This window comes from Gallus gallus, chromosome 1 (assembly GCF_016699485.2).
Source record: "Gallus gallus isolate bGalGal1 chromosome 1, bGalGal1.mat.broiler.GRCg7b, whole genome shotgun sequence".
Taxonomy (NCBI): Eukaryota; Metazoa; Chordata; class Aves; order Galliformes; family Phasianidae; genus Gallus; species Gallus gallus.
In genome coordinates this window covers 86,659,875-86,679,347 of record NC_052532.1, presented here as the reverse complement: position 1 = coordinate 86,679,347, position 19,473 = coordinate 86,659,875, and the positions used below count along the sequence as shown (strand labels likewise).

General features: G+C 38.0%; 1 long non-coding RNA gene across 4 annotated transcripts in view; it reads right to left on the bottom strand.

Moving 5' to 3' along the window:
- Window positions 1-3,890: 3,890 nt before the first annotated feature.
- The window catches only part of LOC101751304, a 423,708-nt gene continuing 408,125 nt past the window's right edge, over window positions 3,891-19,473 (bottom strand). For 3 of the 4 annotated variants that reach the window (XR_006930981.1, XR_005842158.2, XR_006930988.1), the window contains one exon: window positions 12,301-18,070. This is a non-coding gene — a long non-coding RNA (uncharacterized LOC101751304). Of the gene's footprint in view, window positions 12,265-12,300; window positions 18,071-19,473 lie in introns of those variants that run through there. The other variant, XR_005842154.2, reaches the window with a different exon arrangement.

Here is a 19,473-nt window from a genome sequence, read left to right as displayed (position 1 = left end):
GTACAAAAAAGGGCATAGTTCTCAGTCTTTCCAGGACCCCTTCACTACAGAAAGAGGTAAGAGAAGATTCTCATTGGACAGTGGTTCTGGGGTATGAGGGGAATGTGTGTATTTAGGGACTTGCAGAATAAATGTAGCTGAGGGTATGTGTTGCACAGAAGTAGTCCTGTAAATCTTACTACTGAAATGTGTATAGCTTCCAGTCTGCTTTTCAATGAGGCTTTAAAACAGTCCTTTGCATGTATTGAGGGTTTGTTACTGGGTATGGGGGAACTACAGGAGATACAGGGATGCAAAGCAGTGACGTAGGTAATATTTTTTGGACCAGACTACAAGGAATTACGCAGCAGTGGTACATTTAAAGTGATTTCAGACTGGAATGTAACAAATCCTGATGTTTCTCAGTCTCTTGTACGCAGAGACAGATGTGAGATATCCAGGCTGATACAAAGCCATGCAGCCTGGCTAGGGTTTGGCAGCTTCCGGATTGGATGCACACACAGTTTTGCATTTCTGTTGAAATACATTCTTCTAAAGATTTAGGCATTCTTTTGTTTTAAAAAAGGGAAAGAACAACATATTTTCCATGGAATCCATGATCCTATTGGAGAACCCACTGTCTAGTGTGGAGAAAATCTTTTCGTGAATGGGGAGAAAAGGCAGAAAGCTCTGATGGGAAAATGTCATAAATATAGGCTGTTCCTTAGGCTTGCATAATTCCCTGTAGTTGGCCAGTGACACGAGGACATTCAACTAAAGATGTCTGGTGCCGTGTTTGATCAAATATAGTCATCTCAGAGCAGGAAATTCATTCAGATGTTAATAAAAATGGAAAGCTGTGAAATCGTGGCTTTTGCTGCATAGGAGGGAGGCTTTGTCTTCCTTCCTGCAATTTACCCTACTTCGTTGCTGAAGCCCAAATAACAGTGTGGATAAATGACTATTATAACAGGATCTGGATTTATATGCATTGTGCAGTGGTAGGAGGAAAATTAATATAGAACCAACAACCTGATGAAAGTCATTGTAACAATAGCCATTCTTTATGAAGTGCTGCATCCTAAACTGATACTCTCTAAATATTTAAATTGTGCATCTCTGTGTCTAAGTGAGAGACATGTTCTTGTTTACGGTATATTTTCTTCTGATCCTGCAGCTTGGAACACCAGAAAGCGCCTTGTGCTCCATCACCCAAAAACAGAAGCATTCTGCGTGTACAGGGACACCACCCTCTCCCCATGCACATATCCCCTCAAAACCCCATGAAACCCCAAATCCAAACACCTTAGGCTTCTAGAGTTTCTGGTATTTCCTCTTTGACTTCACCTCTGGAAAAAAAAAAAAAAAAAAAAGAGGTATGTGCAGCTGAGAACTAGACTGAAAAAGACAGAGGGGCGGAGGGAAATATGCTCCTACAGTGTTTTTGAAGGATAGAAATTACCTGCTTTTTGTGAGCTATGTGCCATAAATTCAGCCTGGGCATTTGTTATCCAAATTACCTCTTCCTTTTATCTAACGTATAAAACACTGTCACACTCTTAACTAATGTCTCATTTTTGTGTGTAGATGCAATATCGGATGCTTAATTAGGCCAATAATTATTCATGCATTAGTGTGAACTTTTTGAAGTATAATGGTAACTTGTTAAATGTATAATTATTACCACTGGTAATTAGCAACCTTTTTTTAATGTGCATCACTGGTCCTCTAGAAAAAAAACAACATTTGCAATACTGAATACTGGAATTTAACACATATCCTCCTGTTTTATTTTTAATAACTGCCGCATCTCCTCACACAATTTATTTAAGATTGAAGACTTGACTTTGCTCAGGTAAAGGTCCAAGTGTCCTGTAGTTTTGGGCACTTAGTTGTGCTCTACATTTCTAAGCAGCTGCTATGTTGAATTTCCTGCTAATGTAATGACTTTCTGTTGCTTTTGTAACAGAAAAATTTAATCCTTTGTGCCACTGTTAAGAAAACCTTTAACTCTCTGTAGACACACCTAATTCTGAATGCAATTCTTGAGTTTTTTGTTGGTTGCTTATGTTTCACTTTAGAAATCCAAATGACAAAATATTTTGGCAATCTTGAAGACAAAATGCTCATTTCTGCTAAACCTTTTAGAAATACTTCTCTAGCCTGACCTATTCCTTTTATTACTATGTGTGAAAAATGTGTTGCATATAATTTTTTGTTTGTGTGTGCATATATATAGGTATTTATTTATGTATGCTGCCTATACACACGATTTACGTGCACACAAATTCTTTAAATATAAAATTAAATACAGAAACAAATGGATACAACAAAATGGTTTCACTATTTATTACTTAATCTGAAGTAAGTATTTCAGAAGCTAGGGTACATCATGTAACTCTGGTCTTACATACTTTACAGTCTTTAACTAGGAGTTCACCCATTACTTCTCAAATAACACACCCATGTGTATCTTTATCTATAGGCTGAAGTTCTCTAGAAGGAGATGTTTCTACACTTCCTCCCCCAGAAGCTTCACCTGGATGTTGCTGGAAGTGAATGAAATAATTCTTATTGACTTATATATTACGAAGCATGTTGTAGAGCTCCACTCCCTGAGCTATTCTATCCTCTTTGCAAATGTAAATTAAATATGGTACTTCAAATCCTGATTTTTCAAACTTTCACTTCATTGTTTGAAAGGTATAGTAGCATTTGCATGATTTTTAAACTGCACCATACATTATTTTTCTAACAAAAAGTGGATTTTGAAAAACATTTACTGCAACTACAAATCAATTCCTTTCTGATGCTACAAAAGACTTCTGTATGTTTTCAACTTGTCACAAACTAAGAGGTCACACTCAAAAAGAAAATTGCTATCCAGTTTTTAAAAGAACAATAGTCTTTTGATTAATTATTGAACATAAACTTTTCTGGGGACAATTTTGATTTTTATTAAAAAAAAAGAAAACACAATAATAAACGGTCCAAACACAAATATTTAAATTGGTCTGCTTCAACTTAGCCCTTAATAGAAAGATTAAATAGATCCTTTTACATATACCATTTATTTCTGTCAGTGTATCTTCCAGTGCCAATTCTATTTGCACGTTGTCTTCTACTGCATCACAAGGAGAATCTGTAGTGCATGAAGAAAGAAACACCCAGCCACAGCAGTTCCAGTGTTTGAAGCTACTTAGATTGGAGAAACAGTTTGGACCCTTAAAAATCATCCATTAAAGATTCTGAATCCAATTTCAAATTCGAATTATTGATTTGAATGAAATTTAATGGAGTTGAGAGATGGCATCTAGATATAGTTCTTCTCTAAACAAGTTACAAAACTGATGAAAGGCAATAAACCTAAAGAGCATGATCAAGAAGAACAATTAAAAGTTGAATAGCTCCCTGCTGTATTAGAGTGGCAATAAGCTTTTGTTGCCTTGATTTATTGCTTTGTAAATTGGGAATATCATGTCTTTTTCTGATGTTTACGTAGCACTTAACAGATAATTAGGATTGCCTACATGCTAAGTATTTCAGCCATACATGGGATTTTAATGGCAATATCCAGGCCTGCATATCAATGCAGCGAAAGACCACAATTTTTGCATACTGAATCTACAGCAAGAAATGATGTTTCCTTCATTCTCCCATAACCTTTCTTCTGCTTGAACTGTATGAACTTAGAAAAGGTGACACACAGAGCCATAGTGTAGGGGAGGTCTGGGGCATAAAGATATCCTGCTTTCTTTCTGTAACAAATGAATATGGATCCTGATGGTTAATGCATTCAATTCATTAGGAGGATTGTCAGTATTTGTACTAAATACTGCTCTGGACAAAAAAACAAAACAAAACAAAACAAAAAAACAAACAAACAAAAAATCAAAACTTGTTAAGTCTGTTTCTTCTTTAATCTCCATTTGCATAGCTTGACCAATAAGTCTAAAATCATCTTTCTAAATGTATCAGGGCCAGAATACTAAAAGTTGTGTTCTGTGTAAGTGTTGGGCTGTATTTCCCTATTTTTTTTCTCTCTCTCTTTTTTTTTTTTTTTTTTTTTCCTTTTTTCATAGTGATAATGTATAGGAAAAGAGATGACATAACCTTACTTTTAACTTCTTCAGCCTTGCATCTTTGTCAGGCGGTCATCTGGAAGGTCTGGTGCCTTAAGAGATAGCTTTCATGTCAACTTGACTGGATGAACATACCTGTATTATCACGCTGCCCTTGAGTTAATATATGCTGCCTCTTGGGAAGACTTGATAATTTGGGTTCAGTGCTGCACTAACTTTAATTAAATGGCTTCTAATTTTAATTCTAGTGGCTGGCTCATATCTGGATCATATACTCCTTCATGGGAAGAATGAAACGTCTGCCCACAATGGTATGACAAATCCCCAGTTATTCCTGAACTTCTTTACTGAGTTAGTTTTACTTGGGACTGTGACTGTAATGGCCTGGTGTACTAGAAGCTATGTGAATGTCACATCAGTATTTGCGATCAGATATTCAAAGTAGTCCTGTTGAAATATGTTGAAATGTTGCACTTTTTAATCAGGAACAGGAAGGAAAATGCTTTATCTGTGTATTGCTTACCTCCAGAAAGTTATCGCAATAGCAAGAAACCCCACAACATTCTGAGATAAACAGGCAACAATATCAGAAAGCAAATCAGTAATATATTTCGATTTGGACTGAAAATGATGTAACCTTCCTTTTAATTTCTTGCTGTTATAATTTCTTTTCTTTTTTAGGATATTGATGAGAGTAATTGATGTCTGCCAAAAGCAAATGATGTGTCAGCTTACAGTAAATTCCTCGTCAAATCTAGACAAGTGCAAAAATAATAAATGTAACATTAATCGATCAATTTAACTTACTACAAAAACGGTTCATATTACAAAAATTGTCATTTTTGCCATGTTTTAGAAATTCTTTTTCAAGTGCAAGTACTTTACTACTGATCAATGACCATGCAATGGAGATGAATTTCATATTCATTCTCCGCTGTTGCAAATTATTTTAATTACTTCTTCAAGGGTTCAGTGGCACAATCAGCAGAGGTTAGCGGGTCATCTGGGAACATTTATTCTGCCAATTTATCTGTTCTTGAGATGTCAATATTAAAGTATTCTATTTTTTGCTACAAATATTTTATATACAGGATCACTTGCGACCTCAGGCTTCATGAATTAATACATTTGTTCTGGCTACAAAGGTAAACTGAATGTTAATGCAACATTTCAAATACTATAAGCAGAAATCTTTTGTAAAAAGCATATGTTTGTATTGTAGCACTGGGCCATATTTGTGTAATGAGAAGGCATAATGTGCTCAATAAATATTGAAGTTCTTGGCCGCCTGCTGAGCATTTGATATTGAAGCATATCTAGTTATAGATTTTGAAAATGATGCCCCTTTTCATTCTGGGCTGAATTTGCACCTTTGCTACAGTAATTTCAGTTTGCATCTCTGCACATAATTATTGTGAAGCTGATGCAGTAGGGAAACAATGGAGAGAGATATAGAGTTTGCCCAGAACAGCAGGCAGTGTTGTATTATTTTAATGAAACATGAAAGTTTGGGGAAACAAACCAGTAAACCTTCCAAAATTTCCAAAACAGGGCTTCAGGGTGATGCTCTGTTATCCTCACAGTATCTGGAGATAAATGTCTGTCAAGTGAGTTAAATACTATTACTTTAAAGGAGAGCAGATCCTTGTTGTCTCATCCACAGCAGAGTAAGGAATTCTCTTTAAAACATCCATCACCTGTGTCCGCCAAGAACAAGACTTAGGTGCTGAGTAAGGAAATGCAGCAACAGTGTGGAGTGGGCTTCCTAATCTTTCTTTCCTTACAACAACTCTGAATTAGATCCCAAGGCAAGTGGACTCAAGAAAGAGACTGTTTTTTCCCAATTTGCACTGAGTCGCTGCAATTTTAAGTCCTAAGAAGCTATAACGATTATCTCTGTAAATGTGAGGATATTTCTAATGTTCATGTTAGAGCTGAAATGCCCTCAAAGCAGGAATATTTTGAGAAGATGAGCACCTCAGGCACGCATTAACAACCTGAGCAGATCTCTAGCCCCTTGGAAATGTTGCCATACAGGAACTTTAAGGATATACTTGTGCAGCAGCTCTCCTAGGATTGGGAAGATGGTTGTTGTCCCTCTGAGAACATTTTGCTTACTTGTACAGAGATGTCTTTGGAAAGCGATCTGCATGGTCTGTGCCCACAGGAGAGAGTCAGACCTCTGATAGAGTCCTACCGGGAGAGCCTTTGACATAAAACAGGTTCTCTCTACTCAGTTAAGAGGATTGCATTTCTCATTCATGAAATTTTAACTCCTTTAAAATTAAGGGTGTACTGCTCTTGTCTGATAGTGTGGATATTATTTAACTTCAGAATTAGCAATAATCTAAGTGATCAAGTTCAAAAAGAAATATGAAAGCTGGCTGTTCCACAGAAGTTAGTAGGCACATAGGAGTAGTCTGTTTTTTTTTGGAGGGAGGTTTTCCTAGACACATAGGAAAGTTACTCCCCTTTCAGCTGAAACTAGCTACTGAATTTCTCCTTTGTGTAATGGCAGATATCTCCCCGTGTTCTTATTATGGTTCATTCAATGTAACAACAATAAAAGTATACACAGAGGCCCAGCTACTCAGCCACTGCAGATCCATTGCCTTCAAGATCCACTGAAAAATCAAAACAAAAGCATGCACAGAGGGATCTTCAAAGATGATCTATAGTTAACTTAAATAAATAAATAAATAAATCTATGCCAGTTCAAATCCTCACACCCTATGATATGATGTTGCCAGACTTGCATCAGTCACCAGCCTGAGTATTTCATGTATTGGATCACTGTTGCCAGAGATGTATAATAAGATTCCAAATGGGATTTTTTTTCAATGTAGTGAAACCAGGGTCTTTTCAATTCTTGTCAGCTCACTTCTTAAGGACACATCACCTTCTAAAATTTAACTTTGGTTTTACTTCTTGGATCAATAAAGAGGCAGAATTACCAAAAAGGTGATAAAAGACTTTTAATTAAATCAGTATCACTTATGGTTATCACTAAGTCTCTTCCAGCACTTCAGATATCCAGCTTTCCTACACATATTTCTCTGGGATGTGTCTTCTTTAGGTGTTAATACTCCCAGTGTTCTTTTACAAAATGTGTTTTCAATTTCTCTTTCCTAGGCAGCAGAAATGTTACATTCAAATTTCTATGGAAAATATGCTATGGGCTATGTTCATTTCAGACATGATACCACAACTATGTCTGTGACATGTATTGCTGGTGAGAAAATGGACCGTTCCACTCACGTGTTTGTTGGTCCTCAGACTCATACAGAACTTTTGCTGTAGCTGTTTTTAGATTGTGGTCCTACTCTTCTGCTTCTAATCTCATGGTCCCTTCTATACACTTCCTCACTGATTTGCTTCTCTAAGACAATTTCTTTTCTGCAGCAGTACAGGAGTTCAGATTCCTGACTCTCATATTTCTGGAGATTACACCACTATCTTCACAAGCCTTCACTTTGCTGAATTCATTTACATCTCTGTGTGGAGTAGGAGAAAAATAGCAGCTTGCTATGCTCCGTTTGATACTCATAGCACAGGTGTAAATGACAAGATACAAGACTGTCATGAGTTAGGTCTAGCTTGAGCTACTCAAGCACTGAGTTATGCTTGCAGTTTCAGGTTCAGGAAACACTGGGAACTGCCAATTTTCATGTTATGCAGTGGTACAATGGTACAGAATAGCATAAAATCTTACTTTGATCACTACATATTTGTGTACTGTATCAAATTCTGATTTGATTCAAATTTCAAGTTATAAACTTGAATTTAGATTCAAGTTTCTAATTCTCAGATCAAGCAATACTGTCTTCCAGATATCAGATTTTGCTGTAAACAGTTCATGATACTCTGTATATATTCTTTGGCTTATATATAACCCAGTATTGTGTAGATTTCCAACCATACGTTACAGCTGGCCATCATTACATAGATACTCCTTTGCTTCACTATTAGCTTTCTAAGCTATAAAAAAAATACTTGGATATATAAAGAAGAGCAGAAGCTTGTTTAGTATGCAGGGTTAGAGACTGAGGATTGCAACTGCTTCATAAGAATCTGAGGTTTGCATTGCAGTGGAGGACTGGGACCTCAGAGAGATGGACACTTGAGGTTGGAGACCACCATTGCTCTTTCCATCCTTCTTGTCTATCAGATTCTCACATGTGGATGTAGTTTGTGTTCATTAATTATTCTGCTCCTTTATCCAGGCTTCCACTCATAAATCCAGTGAATCTCAATGATTTTGATTAATGCTAGTTTGTTAGTAAGACTGTTGCACTGAATAACTTAAAAATTATCAGAACTTTGCTCTAACAATTGTCTTCAGTCATACATCTGAGACAGCTAGTGCAGTAACTTGAAAGATATGTAATATTTTACCTTGATTTTAAAATAAAATGATCTGTGTTTTGTCTTTGTAGATATAGATGTGGGCCCCATAAAGTTCTCAGAATGGTTTAGACTGGAAGGGAACTCTTGAGGTCTGATCCAACCCCTTGCTTAAGCAGGGCCACCTGCAGCAGATTGCCCAGGATCATGTCCAGAGGGCTTTTGAATATCTCCAAAGAGAGACTGCACCACTGTTCTGAGCAGTCTGTGCTGGTGCTCATTCACTCTCACTTGTTTTTTTATGTTCAGAGAAAAGTTTTTGTACTTCACTTTGTGACAATTGCATCTTGTCCTTGCACTGGGAACCACTGAAAAGAGCCTGTCCTCTTTGCACCCTCTCTTCAGGTATGCACCTATGAGATCTTCCTCCACTCTTCTCCAGGCTGAAGAGCCCCAACTCTCTCAGCCCTCCTTCATGTAAGAGCTATTTCAGTCCCTTAATCATCTTGGTAGCCCTGTGCTGAACTCTTTCCAGTATCTCCAAATTTGCTCTTACCCATATATATTTTTAAGGGCAAAATTTAGCCCTGTGGGTTTTCTTTGTTTGTTCTAATTATACTGGCTATTTCAGGAACACTTAGAGTGGGAAAAGTAATGAGAAAATAAGAATTTTTAATTTATTCTCAATTTCTGCTTGAAAAGCTGTGGTCTTCATATAAGTCATCTAAGAAATGAACAAAGGAACAATTTATATTGGAGATTAATGAGCGTGAGAGCCTTTGGTAATATGGCAGTAAGTATCATAGAAATGTTATAAATACCTAAAAATTCAGCACAGAGTGTATGGGCAAAACTCCAAATGGTTGTCACTGTTGCAAGATGGAAAATTAAACCCTTAATGGGCAAAACCTCTGCCTGTTATTGGTAAGAAGCTCTAAAAGTAGCCATTCTTAGTAGCACTTGTGGTTGACTAGCGCTTGTTATGCTGCAGAAGAGGAGTAGCAGTCCTGAGGAAGAGGTTTTCTTTGTCATATCAGCATTTTTAAGTAGAGCACAGATGCTTTAAGCTTCCAGGCTTGGTTACATTAGAGAAATGTATTGAGCATAGTGCAAAGGATTAAAAAAAAAGAAGAAATGACGTGCTGGGTGTTATTAGTATGATGAGTGAAATTTTGCTTCTCTTGCTCATAGAAACTACAGGCACTTTTCACTTTTCCATGAGTTTCTAATTGAAATTAGTGTACAGTCCGATATTTTCACAGAAGTCACACGGGCCAGAGCGTACAATAGCAATTAAGTATTGAGTGTACATATGACTAATTAATTAGTGCCATAAGGAAATATATGTTTTGTCTACTTCCTGGAGCCAATTACCACATGCCTGTGTTATAAAGCAGGATGGGAAGTGGCCTCATGCTGAAATAAGAGTTCATTACAAAACAACATGACAAAGAAAGAAGCAAGTATGTGCTGACCAAGCCAACCACTACAGAATCACAAACAAAAGGAAGAAAATTATCAGGGAAACTTCTGCACTGAAAGAGAGCTCAAACTGCCTTCAAGGGACAACTTCAGATCACTTGAACCACTTCTTCTGAAATGAACATACAATGCTTAAACATACCGGAATGTTGAATGTGATCTACAGCTAAAAAAAAAGGATATAGCCTACTTCTAATGACCCTGTCAACAACAGAATAGAGACAGTTTTTGATATTTCCTTCTGTTGTTTAGTTTGGGTTCCTATTTGTGCTTTATGGTGTCAGTTTGATTCACTCCATGCTTCAGTCCTGAGCTATCACTCCCCTGGCTGTCTTTCTAGCCTCAAAACTGCTCATTCCTCTTGAGAAATCTGAACAAACTGAACAAATAGTTTGCTCCAGCATCTATATAATGATATACAGTGCACATACTGACTCTAATGAGTCAGTAAGGATGCAAGTCCAGGCTCATGCATTGACCCAGGGGTTGAGTCCTGCTTTCCTGAGCACTTCACAAAGACAGGAAAGACTTACCAATTCTTCCTGACTTTGGAGGCTGCAGAGATGGTCCATTCATAGTCTTTATCCTGCTGGGATTTTATTATCTTCAGAATATTGTTTCCCTGAATGACGCTTCCTTAAATGATAGAACCAAGCTCTAAGAGTGCAGTTACAGAAGTCAGGTACTATTATATGGCTTGGTCATAACTGCCATGTAATTTTTTTTTCAATCAGCTTTAAAAATAGCATGTTCTCAGTTACTGAAAACATGGATAGGGTTCAGCAGCAGCATGATGACTGGATGCTGGAAGAAACTTTGTGTCTTATTTATTGAATATTTGCACAAATGGGATTACAACAATGACAGTAGTACAAATTTGTATATTGCAAACGTGAATGCCTTCTAGCAAATTGATAGTGACTGGCAATACCTTTTAATTATCCAACTTGCTACAAGCATATCTTAGACATGGTTTTACCCAGCTCCTTTAATGGAGTTGTGGCAAGTATAAATATGTTTAAAATAAATCTCTTCAGCATTCTTCATACTTCCATTCCTATTTTACACGAATACAACTCACCATATACATTACTACGCCATCAGAACCAACCAAACAGGATTTAAAAATCTTTAAGATGTCTTTATGATAAGAATATACATGAATACCAATCCAGAGTTTGCTCACATTTAACGTAATTCACGTAAACATTTTTCTTGTGTACTCATTCTTGAGAACTGCAGCACAGACGAAAACCTCATACAGGCTTTTGTTTTATACTTTTGCCCATCTGTGCTTCTTGCTGCAGAGAAAAAAAAAATCCTTTGCCTTTGCTCCTATCATTTTTATTGACACTCTTGGCAGGTGGGTGTTGATGAGCTTTTTGTTATTTTCCCTGCTTTTCCTTACAACTCCGATCTTTAGCTCCACGGCAGTATTTTAAACATATGCCCCCTTTTTCCTGCTGTTGTCTTTTTTGCAACTGAGCACCCTGTTCAGTTGCCTCATTTCTCGTCCTGACAGCTGCCATCCTCTCAGGCTTTTCTGCTTCCACCTTGTGGTTCATTGAAAATCCTGCTGGAACCTGGGTACTTCTAAGCTATGCCCCACTCTTCTGGAGTTGATTTGAGGGTCTGTGTGTCCAGAAGTAGGCATGCTGAATCCACAGATCTCCAGGGATCACCAAATTACGTTAGCAATTGTCTTCGCATTTTCTCATTGCCACTGTGCTGCATACAGCCTGAAGGTGATATTGCCTTCATTTTCCTTGACAAAGAAGATAGTAACAGGTATGGATAAAACAGCCAGGAGAAAGAATCCAGGCCAACAATGTCTGGAGTTGATGCTTTCCTAACTTCCTAGGCTTGCTACGGTATACTCATTCTTTTGTGAGCACATCCTACCTGGAGAGTCTGGAGCAAGGCGGGCAAATGCATTGTCATTTCTCAAAACTCTTCTCCAAGAAAGTGGAACACTGGATCTATGCACAGCACCATCTTCCTCCTGCTCCCATGCTGTCACAGGCAGAGATGCTGTGAGCCAGCTCATGGAGCTGACTCCACTGATGCTCTGCCAGAAGTGAGCCCAGGTACGCTTCTGGGCATGTTCAAGGCTGGCTGAGCTTCTGTTGGTAGGGTCAGGGCTCACTGGAAAGCCAGTCCTGAAGGTCAGGCTGTGTGTTCCTTGTACAAAGTACTGCTAGTCATGCTCTTCACTTCTCATTTCTATTTCTGAACTGCTTCTGCAGGGCACTGCCTTGTACAGTTTAAGATGAGCCTCAAGGTAGTCATGATGTATTAATAATAATGCCTGATCATGCTGGACATAAATAGGAAAGCTTTTGGCATTCTTTCAAAGAAGGAAAGTTCTGTTCTCCATCTGGAAACACAAACGGTATTCACAGTCATCAACAAATTAATCAACAAAATTTTATTTAAAATTGTCTTAAATAGTTCATGCTCTGACTCAAATACCTGCCAGTAGCTGACACATCTACAACCAGAAGGATGTAACAAACAGACAGTTCTTCTCAGCTTTAATATATGGGACATTAAAAAGTATCAAGATCTTGTTAAAAGCTTATTCAACAAAAACTCATCAAATAGAATTAATTGCTGCAATTGTCAAACTCTGGATTTTGATTTATTGCCAAATGGTATTATTTAATGCCCTCAGAAATGTAGAATTGTTATTCCAGTGGCACAATGTATCAGAGAAACATCAAAGCCATTTATAGCCTATGTGGCTGAGTTGCACATGAGGTTTAAGAGAATATTCTGTTTAAACACACGTAGGGTTGGTTTTTTTTATTGTTAAGCATTATCAGGGATAGCAATATTTCATTGGAGGCAGATCACTATCCAGAAATATAATTAATCATGATTATTTATGTCATACCTAATTATCAGGAAATAGCCCCAGGGATACACTTCAGTTATATTTCAGAACCTTCAGACTATAATTACTTTGCTTTGTATTAAATATTCTTTCCATACTCTTGAAGAAGTTTATAACATAGTTATAAGGAATAAGGTCACAGGGATAGAAATAACTAATGTACAAGCAAATAATGAAAAGATGTGCATTTGGGGAAGTGTTGAGTTATTATGAGCAGTATATTAATTTCATTCTCTTCATAATTAGGTAAAAGAAATGGTTTTCTAGTGTGGTTTTTAATATGTGAGCACACCAGCACAATAGCACAGGCCTTGAAACAAAGAGCTTTTAAAATTCTGTTAATGTAGTGTAAAGTGGATTAAAAGTTGGGGAAAAAAAAAGACCTAAGGGTCTAAATACTCAGTATTTTCATTTGTAAATTTTGGAAGCTATTTTTCAGTGAAGACTTTTCACATTCGAAGGATTTGCATAGCTTCTGGTGTCGCTGTAAAAGTTATTTAGATACATTTCTGGTTTAATATTTATAACCCATTGTGTGTAATTAAAGCATTTAATAGGAGTTGTAAAATTAGGTAGGCAACGTGCATGAGTACGAATGCGTGTAATTTACATTCCTGGTCGTTAACAATGTTGGATGCCTTTAAAATGAAGAAAGGATAAGGTTAAGTATAAGACCTCAAAACACGCACACACTTGTGGACCTAAGCTATAATTTTATTGAAGGGCATACCACACAACAAAGTCATTCCTGTATAAATGAAAACCTGGGCATTTATTTTTACAAATAAGTGTTTTTTTCCCTCTTGTTTTTGCTTATGAAAAAGACAACAACATATTTTCAGCACCGCTATGACCAGAGGCTGTTTTTGGGTACACTGTTCTTGCATAACAGCTTTGTAGAGCTATGCTGGAATGCATGTCATTACACTGTCTTTCGAAGGAGGTTCAGTGATGGAGCTTGGCTTTTGGGGATTTTTGCTGGGGGGGCTGTACTTAGGAGAGTTATGTGTGATCAGGTCCCAAATTCAAAGCGTGTTTGGTTATTTTGTTAGCTAACGGAATATGAGCTTAGAGGTACTCATTTAGCACAGTATTTTGTTAAGCTCATAACACTAATGTGAAGCTGGGCTTTGTGACCTCAATTCACATGATGGCAGTAATGTAGATGGTTAAACACTGTGTCACCAGGGCCCAAAATCTCAGCACAGATCTCATTAAAGAGGCTGAAGCTGCATTCAGTGACCTGGGACTGAACGCTTCCACCTCACTGTCATACAGCGGGTGGTGAGAACCTTCCTGGTGTTGGCATTGGGATGCTGCATAGTTTCACACTTTAGGCTCAAGCTCACATAGGTCCCACTGAATCTGGAATCATGCTTTGCTAAAATTCTGCTTGTGATTTGTCTGTGACTTGGTTAGCTGCAAGCAAACTGCCCTGGTGGCCACACAATTGCTGTGTGTAGTGCCCGCACGCTGTTCTTCATGGCTATGTTTTTCATGACACAGTTTTGAAACCTCTGCAGGGTTTGACTTTACAGAGCCCTCATTAAAGTGAAATTAGAGGATTATTCTCTTTGCTAAATTATTCAACCTGTTTAAATATTAAGAATAAAATAATAAAGATGGCGTTATTTTAAAATGCTGAAAAGGAATGCCTCATGTTAGGGTTCAAAGTCAACAAACAATCTCCTCTTAAAACCGGGAACGGATAAACACAGGCATTATTTGCTAGTATTTAATGGAGAGACAGCCTTCAGCCAGAGTCCATTACGATTTAATGACCGCACCATCTTTAAATCAGTGATTAAAAACACTGTGTACATTTGAACTGCCACCCTCTGTCTTCTGTGAATAATAATATGTGGAACTGAATGTTACTTGGGGAACTATTTCCTCAACAAATGTCTGATTTTTTCTGTCTTCTAACCTGAAAGGTGTTTTCTTCTCTGTTTGCTGCTTAACTGGACATTTTTTTCACCTATTTGAATCATTACTACAACAGAAGGCAAAGTGTTTGCATAATTGAGCATTCAATTAATTAAACCAACTAATATTGAAAGTCATTGTTATGAACTAACCACTTCCACATGGCATTTTCCCCTCAATGTTTATTCATTTTCCTGATTTTCTAAGCACTGTGTAGAGGTGATGCACTGCCTGTTGTTGCAATGGGCAGGAGCAGTCTTCCTTTAACAAAGCACGCAGGTGGCCAAAATGACTCAGTGACTTTAGAGAATGCTAAATGCATTTTTTTTCTTCCAAATTAATAGCTTCCAAGGACAACCCCTAGGCAAGACACAGTGAATTTTATACATCTGGAACAGCTGGAACATGCTGCCCAGAGAGGTTGTGGATGCCCCGTCTATAGACGTGTTCAAAACCAGGTTAGATGGGGCCCTGGGCAGCCTGCTCGAGTATTAAATGTGGAGGTTAGTGGCCCTGCATGTGGCAGGGGGTTGGAGCTTGATGATCCTTGGAGTCCCTTTCAACCCAAGCCATTCTATGATTCTGTGATGATTCTATGATTATACATCTGATGTTGATTAATCTGTTGTTTTTTTTTTTTTTGTGAATATTGTTGACATTGTAGGAACGTTCAACTTTCATGAAGGCAGTGGCTTTCCAGCTCCCTTCTTTGTGTGCATTAAGGTGTGCTGGGACACATCCCTGAGCAGAACTTCCTGCAGCAATGAGTGGTCCAGGTGAGGGCCTATTCTTCCCCAGAAGGCTTTGAGGAGTTCAACAGGAATAAAAATGCTTCATAAAGCTATCACAGAATTATAGAATCATGGAATCATAGAATTGCTCAGGTTGGAAATGACCTTAAAGATCAAGCCCAACCACAACCTAACCATACTACCCTAACTCAAATAACCCTCCACTAAATCAAATTGTAACAAAAATTTTGGTAAAATGAAACATTTTGTTATGCAAAAATTTTTATTTTAAACTCGATTCACTAAAAATTGTCATCAAAATGGGCAAGAGCAAACAGTAAGTATTAATATTCTGCAAGTGTTATTGCTGAAAGCTGTTTTAAGATAAGAAAGTGTCTTTATTCCTAACATGTCTAGACTACTTTTTCACTTTCTCTCCGTTTTTAGTACCTTTTATATACTCATTAATAGTTGGATATTTTGTTAAAGAACTCCAAATGGGTGTTTTGCTATTCTTAAATGCAAAACAGAAGCAATCAATAATTCTGTCTGCTGCTAAATAGAGCTAGACTCTGGGTGGTGTTAGCAGTGGAGAAAATGAACAGCACAGGATTAACAAGTATTTTGATCATATTGCTGGTTCAATTCAGCTAAAAAACAATAGTATCTTGTGGGATTAAACAGGAATCTTTATCTAAGAAGATACGTATCAAAGAATTGGAACACTGCTCTTTTTTTTTTTTTTTTTTTTTTTTTTTAATCTTTTCACCTTTGGTCTTTTCTATTTCAAACTCTCTTCAGGTGCCACACTCTCTTTTCACGTACTTATTGCATTCATCAGCTCTCTGTGTTCGTTCAATGTTAGATGAAGCGGGCACTCGGAGAGCCTCACCAGAACCTACTGAAAGTCACAAGAACATCCTTCACTGACCTCAGAAACATGTTTAGGAGGAAGTTTCAGATATCAATTGAGCATTGTGATAAACTCTTTCAAGTGTAAACTTGGTAGCTGCGTCACCTGTTCTCTTTTTGTCACTTCATTACATCTCGTTGCAAAGGTCAGGCGGTAGAGAGTGATACATTTCCTTTTATTAAGGAGCAGTGGCAAGGAGCTGTTGCTTAGGCTTTGTTTGCTCTGCCTGTTACTCTCAATGTCACAAAAACACAGCATGAAAATTAAAACACTGAGAGGAAGTATAATAATTGTGAGCCATTGTCCTTATCTACTGAATAATGGCATTTTTTCTACAGCCTGTATTCTCCGTGGCTAGTGACAAGCTCTGCCTGAATGTGGCTGAGCCACAGCAATGTCAATCTGGATCTTCATATCCAAGTAATTATGAAATCTCTAGAGCCAAGAACTCTTCAAATCAGACATATGCATCAGAGCAAAATATTCATTCAGCAAACATGACACAATATAGCACATTGGTTAGTAGCTGGCTCCTTTACAGCTTTGCAGGTTCTTTTCCTGACCCATAAATGACACTCAGGAACACACAGTATATTTCACTTCCTGAAATGATGAAACTATACATCCTTACAGCCAAAGCCTGAACTTTCATAACTCTATTCTGATTTTCAGTGAAATGCCAAATATTCAAAATCCCCCCCAAAAGGGATTTTTGTACATAGTTGAGTGTTGTTCAACATGGTGCTCTTCTTTTTGCTAAAACTGAAACACTGTGGAGGAATTTCAACCTTTTTTTTTTTGTTTTATTTGATCCTACACTTTAATAACACATGATAACATATAATATAATATATTCTGGAAAACAAACTGGTTTTGTCATCAGTACATTTGTTTCTGGAAAATCCTGCTTTTGCTGTGCCAAAAAAAGTGGGCTTTTTTTGTCTAAAATGAAAGCTTTTCCACAGAACCTGTTGAGCTGAAGGGGTTGGGAGATTCCCTCGGGATATTTTCAGTTGTGTGACTGCAAGGGTCTTACTCAGCTGTTGCCCCTATCCTTTTGAGTTCTAAATATTGCCACAGTGCAAATAGAGAACAATAACAAACAATTATGAATAAAAATAGAAAAAAGGAAGTAAGGAAGGCTTTAGGGCAGGCAGCAGTGTGTCTACATCCCTCCAGTTCCCCCATGATCAGGCTTCGTTTAGCCCTTGACTGCTTGCATACATATACGTGTATGTGTATTTCTTGAGCTAACAAATATTTCTTCTCCCCAGGGATGAAGTTGAAGTGTGAATGGACAAGAATACAGTGTGTGTAAGAGGTGTGGCTTGAGCGGCTGCTGATCCCTTCAAAAATGTTTTAAAAACATATCAGATAAGTAGACGTACAGACTGGGACTCAAAGGTGACGCTGGCAGGTGAGAAGCCTTTTGGAGCCTCATCTCTAAGGGAACAGTGAGCTAAATTTCAGTGTTGAACCACCGGGGGAAAGAATGCAAATGAGAAAGAACAAACAAAGCTTGGCTGATGTGAGAGCTTCCTGATTTTAGTACTCTTTTTTTTTTCTTCCCCTCATCTTTCCAGCTCTTTTGCTGCAGATGAAAATTGCTACAGAGGAAGCAAGAGCGAAGCAGTATGACTTGGTGCTGCCAGGCAGCGGTGCCTTTCATGGTGATCCCAGGCTCTGTCACCGTGCCATCTCCTTGAGACTTTCTGAGCTGTAAATTGATTTAAAAACAATTGTAATGACCTGCTTGCATCAACTCAATCAAACTTCATTATGAAGGTAATAACAGTATGTTAGAAACTGTCATAGATTTTCTTAATCACTCCCTTGGACTTCCAGTTCCTTGGTATTCTGACAGATTTTCAGCTGCTGAGCACGTGCCACTATCTAGATAGTATGAGTGAGAGAAGGTATGTCATGAAAAGAAGCAACAATATTTGACTGATTATTCAATAGGCTGCTTTCTAGACTGAAAAAAAAAAAAAAAAAAAAAAACCCTACAAAAAAGCCCCCCCAAAAACTAGCAGTTGAAAACTGACTACATAGGATTATGCTACATACAAATGAGTATTTAAACGACACAGAAAGCCCTGCTAAAAGAATATATATCCAAGCACCCTGGAAGCATGCTGATGGCAGGGAGTGCTGTCCCTAGAGCACAACCCCTGCCCAGACAGCATTTTCTTTCTGTGACCCAGTGATACACTTGCATTCTGGACCTGGTACCATCTTCAGCTCCACCCAAATCAGAGCTTCTCCCATTTCTTCCTTTGAATTCAACTTGAGTCGCCCAAGAAAAACAGAAGACTTATATGTATCTGAAGATTAGTGCAACATGGAGAGAGCCTGAGAAGATTTGCATGGCCTGAGATGGGTGGCTAAGGAAGGTTTGACTGGCAAAACAACAGAGCTAAGCTGAGTTTCTGGCTCTGTTACAGGCTCTTTCTATGGCCTTCAAAATACTTATTAGTCTTCTCCTTACTTTCCAGCTTTTGATGTGCCTGTTTTGTGGTGTTGTTGGGCCAAAAGGTATTGATCCAAGATTATGAGGCCTTGAAAGGGCTTTGATGATAAGACTCACATAGCTAGCAACAAAGGTAATACCTGTCTATCTGCATGTTTTCCTGGCAGCTCCGCTGAGAAGGAGCAGGAGACAGAGGTGCATGTGCCTCTTGGATAACAGATCTGGATTTTAGCCCAGGCACCAGAGACTTAGATGGCCAGAAGTAAAAGTCTTCAATTCTAAGGATTTAACTGGGGTCTGGTCTTGCAGCAGCAGAGGACAGTTCATTCCTATTTCTATTTTAAACACAGGGAGAAAGATTACCTGTGTGAATATGTACAGTTCGTATATTCACATGACTAAACTTAATGGAAATAGAGTTTGCAATTGTGAGTAGGTTTTGGGATAAGGTAGTAATGTGTGTAGGAGAAGTTTAGAGAAGAAGAGTCTGCCAAGAGAGGAGAATGTGCCTGATCAGAGCCTGGAATCAACATTTTTGTGGCTCTGGGAGGGAAAATTGTGAGAATTTTGGTGATAGAGGAGAAAGGGTAAGAGAGAAGATAGACAGACGAGTGAGACCACAAGGATCCAGAAAATGGGAGGCACAAAAG